This window comes from Sus scrofa, chromosome 13 (assembly GCF_054392235.1).
Source record: "Sus scrofa isolate SSC_HxYL_T2T_F1_AM1 chromosome 13, Sscrofa_HxYL_maternal_Yorkshire_Landrace_v2.0, whole genome shotgun sequence".
Lineage (NCBI taxonomy): Eukaryota > Metazoa > Chordata > Mammalia > Artiodactyla > Suidae > Sus > Sus scrofa.
Window position 1 is genome coordinate 46,196,274 of NC_139395.1, and position 7,752 is coordinate 46,204,025.

Consider the following 7,752-nt stretch of genomic DNA (forward strand, 5'->3'; position numbering starts at 1 on the left):
GGCGGAGAGAGCGGGCGTGCCTGGACGGGGGAGGGCTTTAGGGCTGGAGCCCAGAAGGCACCAAGGGGCGCGGCTCCTGCTTGGAATCAGCAGAAAACTCCTTGGCTAAGGCCTCTGGTCCGCCCCAAGCAGTACCTATGACATCACCACCAACCAATCATATGGTGCATTCTTAGGCCCTCCATTGACTTCGCTTCCGGGAGGCGGGGTTCCTCCTCCCAGCGCTTCACGTGACTATGGAGATCCGGGTGAGTGGGCCATAGTGGTGCCCACCCATGTTTGTGAATCCGAGAACTTCGTTAAGGTCAGAGCCGGATTTACTGTCTGGGTTCCTGTGGGCGTGAGGGTGGAGCATCTGCAGAGGCGCTGAAGGCGGGACTCGGACGGGCGCCCATTTGGTGCAGGGGTTGGAGTAGGTAGGCCAAAAACTTGGTTTTGAACGTACATCCACCTTCCAGGTCTACAATCTAGCTAGTGAAGGACAGAAAACTTTACACCAACGAAGGAAGGAGATAGGTGGAGTGCTAGAGAGAGGGATGCTGGGGTCCCAGAGGAAGCACCTGAGTCAACGTAGCAATCTGGGAAAGCTCTCTACATTAGATGCCTGAGCTGAGGTTTGAATAACCAAAAGGAGGAGGAGCCATCCTAGGTCTTGGAGGCTGTGTAGGCAAATATACAAAGACATAAGGTGACCGTGGCAGAGGGAAGTTAAGCCCTGCTTTCTCCACTAGCACTAGCACTGCCCTCAACTGATGCTCCTTTTGGAGAGCAAGACCTAGAGCTCTCCTTGATGCCCCTGTCGACTGCAGATGGCTCTAGGTATTGCTCCCTGCTGCTCTGCCTCCACTGTTGTCCTCTTTGTGGCTGCTGTTCCAGGAAAGCCTCCCCCTCCCTATCCGCACTCATCTTGGTGCCCCACTCCCAGTGGCAGTTTCTAATGCTCCCTGTAAAGATAAAAACCAAGTATAGTTCCCTTTCCAAGTCCTCTTTCTACAGCCCTCTAGGACATCTAAGCCTCTCTTATGCTTTTTTCTCTCTACCCTGTGTTTGCCCCCTCCTTCTGCTCAAGTCTGGAGTACCTTGCTGGAAGAGCATGCCAGAAGACCTGGCCAGCCCATCTAGCTCAATTAGCCTATAGTTCTTTGTTCTAAGACCTCCAATCTGTTATCACCTCCTCAGCTCATTACTTTAACCATTAACTGGTCCTGTAACAACTTTCCTGCCCCGCTCTTCTTGGATGAACTCACTGGGCTAAACTCTAACCCCACCTAAAATAGACTTTTTATTGTAAATCAACTATACTCCAAAAAAATTTAAATTAAAAAATAGACTACTTGTGAATTCCTCGCTTCTGGAACAGGAGAGCATTGCTAGAGGAAAACATTTCACATTCAGGAAAAAAAGAAAACTCATTCACAGGCAATAGGAATGTGTATGTAAAAAAATCCAAAGGAGCATAAATTCATATAGATGAATTCTTAGAGTGAGTTTAGCAAAGTAATTGGAAACAGGTCAATACACGAAAATAAGTTGTAATCTATATATCAAATTAGAAAATAATTTTTGGAGTTCCTGTTATGGCACAGCAGAAAAGAATCCCACTAGGAACCATGAGGTTGTGGGTTCGATCCCTGGCCCCGCTCAGTGGGTTAAAGATCCAGTGTTGCCGTAAGCTGTGGTGTAGGTCGCAGACACGGCTCGGATCTGGCGTTGCTGTGGCTGTGGCTGGCAGTTGTAGCTCCGATTAGACCCCTAGCCTGGGAACCTCCATATGCCACGGGTGCGGCCCTAAAAGGACAAAAAAAAAAAACAAAAAAAAAAAGAAAGAAAAGAATTTTCATGATGCTTTTTACCATAGCATCATGTAATATAAAATGCCAGGAATAAATATAATGAAAGATGTGCTTTGACTCTTCACAGTCACACTCACACACACAAAAAAAACATTATTGACACTCAATATTGTGATAATAATTTCATGATGTAAGTCAAATCATTAAGCTATATACCTTAAACTTGTATAGTACTATATATGTCAATTAAATCTCAGTAAATATGGGGAGGAGTTCTCTTGTGGTGCAGTGGGTTAAGGATCCAGAAAAAAAAAGACAGAAAAAGGAGTTCCATTGTGGGCTCAGCAGGTTAAGAACCAGACTAGTATCCATGGGGATGTGGGTTCCATCCCTGGCCTTGCTCAGTGAGTTAAGGATCTGCATTGTTGTGGCACAGGCTAGCAGCTGCAGCTCCAATTCAGCCCCCAAGCCCAGGAACTCTTCCATATGCCACAGGTGCAGCCCTAAAAACCAAAAACCAAACAACAACAACAAAAGATTCAGTATTGTCACTGTGGCAGCTTGGGTCACTACTATGGTACAGCTTTGATCCCTGTCCTGAGAACTTCCACATGCTGAGAGCATGGCTAAAAAACAAAACAAAACAAAACAAAAACTGTAAAAAGAAAACGTTGAGAGAAAGACATAAATGGAGTGAAAAACTCTGTTCAAAGATTGGAAGATTCAGTACAGGCATACCTCGGAGATATTGTGGGTTTGTTTCCAGATCACTGCAATAAAGCAAATATCACAATAAAGGGAGTTATATGAATCTTTTGGTTTCCCAGTGCATATAAAATTATGTCAGACTATACTGTAGTTTATTAAGTGTGCAATGCATACCTAAAAAACAAAGTACGTAATTAAAATACGCTATTTATTGTGCTCATTTCAGCTAAAATTGGAATGATACAGAGATTAGCATGGCTGCTACTCAAAGATGACATGCAAAGTTGTGAAGTGTTCCATGTTTTTATGACTGAGTCACTTTGCTACATAGCAGAAATTGGCACAACACTGTAAATCAACTATACTTAAAAAAAAAAAAAACAAACCTTTATTGTTGGAAGTTCCCATGTGGTACTGTGGGTTAAGGATGTGGTGTTTGCCACGGCTGTGGTACAGGTCACAACTGTGGTGCATGTCCTGGCCTGGGAACTTCCATATGCCACAGGTGTGGCCAAAAAGAAAAAGAGAAAATGGAAACATTATTGCTTAAAAAAGCTAACCATCATCTGAGCCTTCAGTGAGTTATAATATTTTTGCAACAGTAACATGAAAGACCACTGATCAAAGATTATCATAACAGGTATAATAATAATGAAAAAGTTTGAAATATTAAGAAAATTACCAGAATGTGACACGCAGACATGAAGCAAGAAAATACTGTTGGAAAACTGGCACCAACAGATTTGCTTGAGGAAGTGTTGTTACAAACCTTCAAAACCTTTCAATTTGTAGAAGATGCAGTATCTGTGAAGTACAATAAAATGAGGTATGCCTGTATTGCACAGATGCTAATTCTTCCCAAAGGATACATGGATATATGGATTCAATGCAACTCTTGATAGAAATCACAGTAGATGCTAGTGTGTGTGTGTGTGTGTGTGTGTGTAAACTGACAAACTAAATTCTAAAATGTATAAGGGCCAGGAATGCCCAAGACAGTCTTAAGAAAACCCAAGTAGAAGAACAACTTCTACTAGCTAGAGATCAAGAAAGCTACAGAAACCAAGACTATGTGGTGCTGGTGCAGGAATACATAAAACAATGGAATAAAAGCCAGAAGGGGCCTAAAGATGTGTGGAGACTTGAATTTTGACAAGGGTGGCTATCAGGAGCTGATATTGGGAAAGCATGGGCTTTTTTTTTTTTTTTTTTTTTTTTTTTTTGTCTTTTTGCCATTTCTTGGGCCTCTCCCTCGGCATATGGAGGTTCCCAGGCTAGGGGTCTAATCGGAGCTGTAGCTGCCAGCCTACACCAGAGCCACAGCAACACGGGATCTGAGCCGTATCTGCGACCTACACCACAGCTCACGGCAATGCCGGATCCTTAACCCACTGAGCAAGGCCAGGGATTTAACACACAACCTCATGGTTCCTAGTCGGATTCGTTAACCACTGAGCCACGACGGGAACTCCAGCATGGGCTTTCTAATATATGGTGCTGAGTCAGATAGTCATCCACATAGAAAGAAAAAAAAAAAAAATGAAATGAGACCCCTACTTCATTCTACCCATAAATCAATTCCTGATAGATTGGACATCTATCTATGAAAGGAAAGACAAAACAGCTTTTAGAAGAGAATGAAGAAACTCTTCATGACTTCAAGGAAAAATGTTTTTCCATAGGACATAAAAAAAAAAAAATGTACTAACCATGAGGGAAAATACTGAAAAATTTGATCACATTACAATTAAAAGCTTCCTCTCTTCAACAGACCTTAAGAATGGGAGAAGATATCCTAAGATATACAACCCAAGTACTCATATCTTGAATACATAATACGAACCAAGAAAAAAGAGGCAACCCAGTCCCTGAATGGGCAGGAGAGGTAAGCGTTACAAGATCAGATCCAAATAGCCAGTAAACTAATGAAAAGGTGCTCAAATTCTTTAGTCATCAGGGAAATGCAAAAGTAAAAAATACTAGGAGTTCCTCCTGTGGCTCAGTGGTGACAAACCCGACAAGCATCCATGAGGATTCAGGTTTGATTCCTGGCCTCGTTCAGTGGGTTAAGGATCTGGTGTTGCTGTGAGCTGTGGTGTAGGTCGCAGATGTGGCTGGGATCCTGCTATTGTGGCATTGCCATGAGCTGTGGTGTAGGCCAGCAGCTACAGCTTTGATTCAACCCCTAGCCTGGAGCTTCCATATGCTGCACATGTGGCCCTAAAAAGCAAAAAGTAAATAAATAATAAAATAAAAAATAAAAATAAATACTGTACTCCAACTGAACGACTAAAATAGAAATGACTGACAATACTAGGTTTTGGGGAAGATAGAGAGGAGCTGGAACCCTGACACTACTGGAGGAGTGTACAGTGGTACAACTACTTTGGAAAATTATTTGGCAGTTCCTTAAGGCAATTCCACTCAAGAATATACCCCTCAATATAATGCATATGAGCAACAAGACGTGTACAATAGTGCTCCTCACAGCATGATTCACAATAGACAAAGATTAGAAACTGAAAGCTTATCGACAATAGATAAATAAATGAGGGTGTATCCGACACAACACTTTGAATGAACAAATTACAACCACATCCCAGGATACCAGGATGCAAACAAACCTCAAAAACTTGGTGAGTGAAGCAGTGTTTATATTTTATGATTCCATTTCTATTAAGTTCAGAAACAGGCAAAATTTATCTGTAATTATCTTATTGGAGGAGGTCTGAGAAGGGAGAATTAGGTGATCAAAAGTGGTGCACAGGGGGCTTTGGGAACTGGTGACACACCCGGGTGGTGATGACCTGATTAGCAACCTGTCATAATTCACTAAGCTGTACTCTCCACATACTGTTCTTTTCATAGTATGTTATTCTTCCATTAGGAGAAAAAGAAAAGGTTGTCCTCACATATGTTGAGCCTCAGTCTGTATCTTCTGGAGGCAGAACAGACAGGTGGTCTTCACCTGACCCCTTACCCTGGAGTTGCCTTGTGCACGCGTAGCCTATTGTCCTCAGGGGGCCACACATGTACGGACCCACTTCTAGCCCAGAGATCAGCCAAAACTCCCAGCAGTCAGTGCCCCTCAAAACTTGAGTTTTCCTCAGCTACAGCCATGCATTCCCCTTTCAGTGGCTTAGTTTTCTTTCTGCCCTTTATTCTGCCCAACCACGTTCCATATCTACCATCCTTCCAAGCAGCCAGACATGTTCTCTCAGACAGTTCCTTCCCCGAGGAATTCTCTGGCTACTCATCTTTCCCTGGTGGTTGTAATTTTGTGCAGTGAGACCACCATCAAGGTGTTTGCGGAGGGGCCCTGGAGTCTGTTTGCTGCCAGGAGCCACCATTTCTTTGTCAAATGGGGCTCCCCTACCCCTTACAAACATGGGCAAGGGCTCCCTGGACAATCATGCAGAAGAAGGCAGGGGGGTTTCTGATCCTCCTGCCACAGCACTGCACTTGGTTCCTCACGGTTGCCTGCACTGGGACAGACAGCACAGCCCTGCTCTCCTTGTGGGGTCAGAGTATGCAGCCTAACAGTGAACAGAGCAAGGCACAGAGGCCGTCAAATGTTCCTACCTGAGCTTCCTGAAGACCTGTGCTTACCACCAAATTACACACTCTCAGAACCATCGTTCTGCCTTTGGCACTCCAATGAGAAAGGGGTTGTGACTGGAAGTCAGTGCTGTTGATTCCAGCTGGGAAAGGGAAGGCAGAGGCCTCCAGGATGAAGAGTGACCAGGCTGTACCAGAGAACTTTCCTGCTGGCCATTTTGTTAGCTCCTCCTCAGGTCCAAGCTAGCCTGTGTGCTTAACCTTCTGGAAGAGTCAACAGTTCAGGAAGGAAGTCTCCCTGTTGGCTTCCTGTGCTTTGCTCTCATGGGTCTGTTTCCCTGAGACCTCACTCCTAGACTTGCCTTCTTGCTGTTTAACACTCTGCTGGGAAAGTAATAGCCCTCTGCCTTCAGCATCACAATGAGAAAGGAAGTCGTGACCAGAAGTCACGGTACGAATGATTCTGGTTGGGTGGAACCTGATGAGAATCGTCACAGGTAACAAAAGGAAGGAAACTGATGGAAACTCCTGTAGACTGATGTCTGGCTAAGGGTTCCTTTTTTTTGGCCACCCCAAGGCAGATGAAGTTCCAGGGCCAGGGATCAGATCCAAGCTGCAGTTTAAACCTATGTCACAACTACCGCGATGCCAGATCTTTTAACCCCCTGTGCTGGGCCAGGGATGGAACTTCTGTCTTGGTGCTACAGAAATGTCAATCCTGCTGTGCCACAGCAGGAACTCCTGCCTATGGGTTGATTCTCTTCCCCCATTTATGGCAACAAACTTTTTTTAACTTGGGAGCCCACAAGAAAAATAAAGTTTTGCCCTAAGTTGGGCTCTGATTTCCCTCAAACAGTAGTACATGACGTCTAACCCCACACTTGTTAAGATATTCTTTTTGTCCTACTATAATTACCAAATCTCTGCTAAGGCTGCAAAATGAAAGGATCTTGCTGGATCCAGTGGAAGACAAATAAGGAAGGGGAAAAACCGGGAAGGCCTAGGAGTTCAGGGAGGCCAGGGCTAGGGAAGGAGCTGCTTCATTTGAGAACAGATGTAAAGGATGAAAGGGTTTGTAGTTCCCTTCATGGCTCAGTGGTTAACGAACCCAACTAGGATCCGTGAGGCTGTGGGTTCAATCCGTGGCTTCGATCAGTGGGTTAAGGATCAGGCGTTGCGGTGAGCTGTGGTATAGATCACAAATGCAGCTTGGATCCCACATTCCTGTGGCTATGGTGTAGGCCAGCAGCTGCACAGCTCCAATTCAATCCCTAGCCTGGGAACCTCCATATGCCACAAGTACGGCCCTAAAAAGCAAACAAAAAAAAAAAAAAGATGAAAGGGTTTTAGCAGGGAAGAGAGAGAGAGAGATGGTGTTCAAAGCAAAAGAAAGATGTAAGTGAATGGAGTTCCCTTCGTGGCTCTGGCAGTTAACAAACCTGACTAGGATCCATGAGGATGCGGGTTCCATCCCCAGCCTCGCTCAGTGGGTTAAGGATCCAGCATTGCCGTGAGCTGTGGTGTAGGTCACAGATGTGGCTTGGATCCTGCCATTGCTGTGGCTGTGGCATATGCCAGCAGCTGCAGCTCCGATTTGACCCCTAGCCTGGGAAATTCCATATGCCATGGGTGTGGCCTTAAAAAGCCAAAAAAAAAAAAAAAAAGATAGGAGTGGCAGTCACCTGCCAATGGA

General features: G+C 44.6%; 1 pseudogene; it reads left to right on the top strand.

Moving 5' to 3' along the window:
* Positions 1-2,707: 2,707 nt before the first annotated feature.
* On the top strand, positions 2,708-2,807 carry LOC146397307 (U6 spliceosomal RNA; annotated as a pseudogene).
* The last annotated feature ends 4,945 nt before the right edge of the window (positions 2,808-7,752 follow it).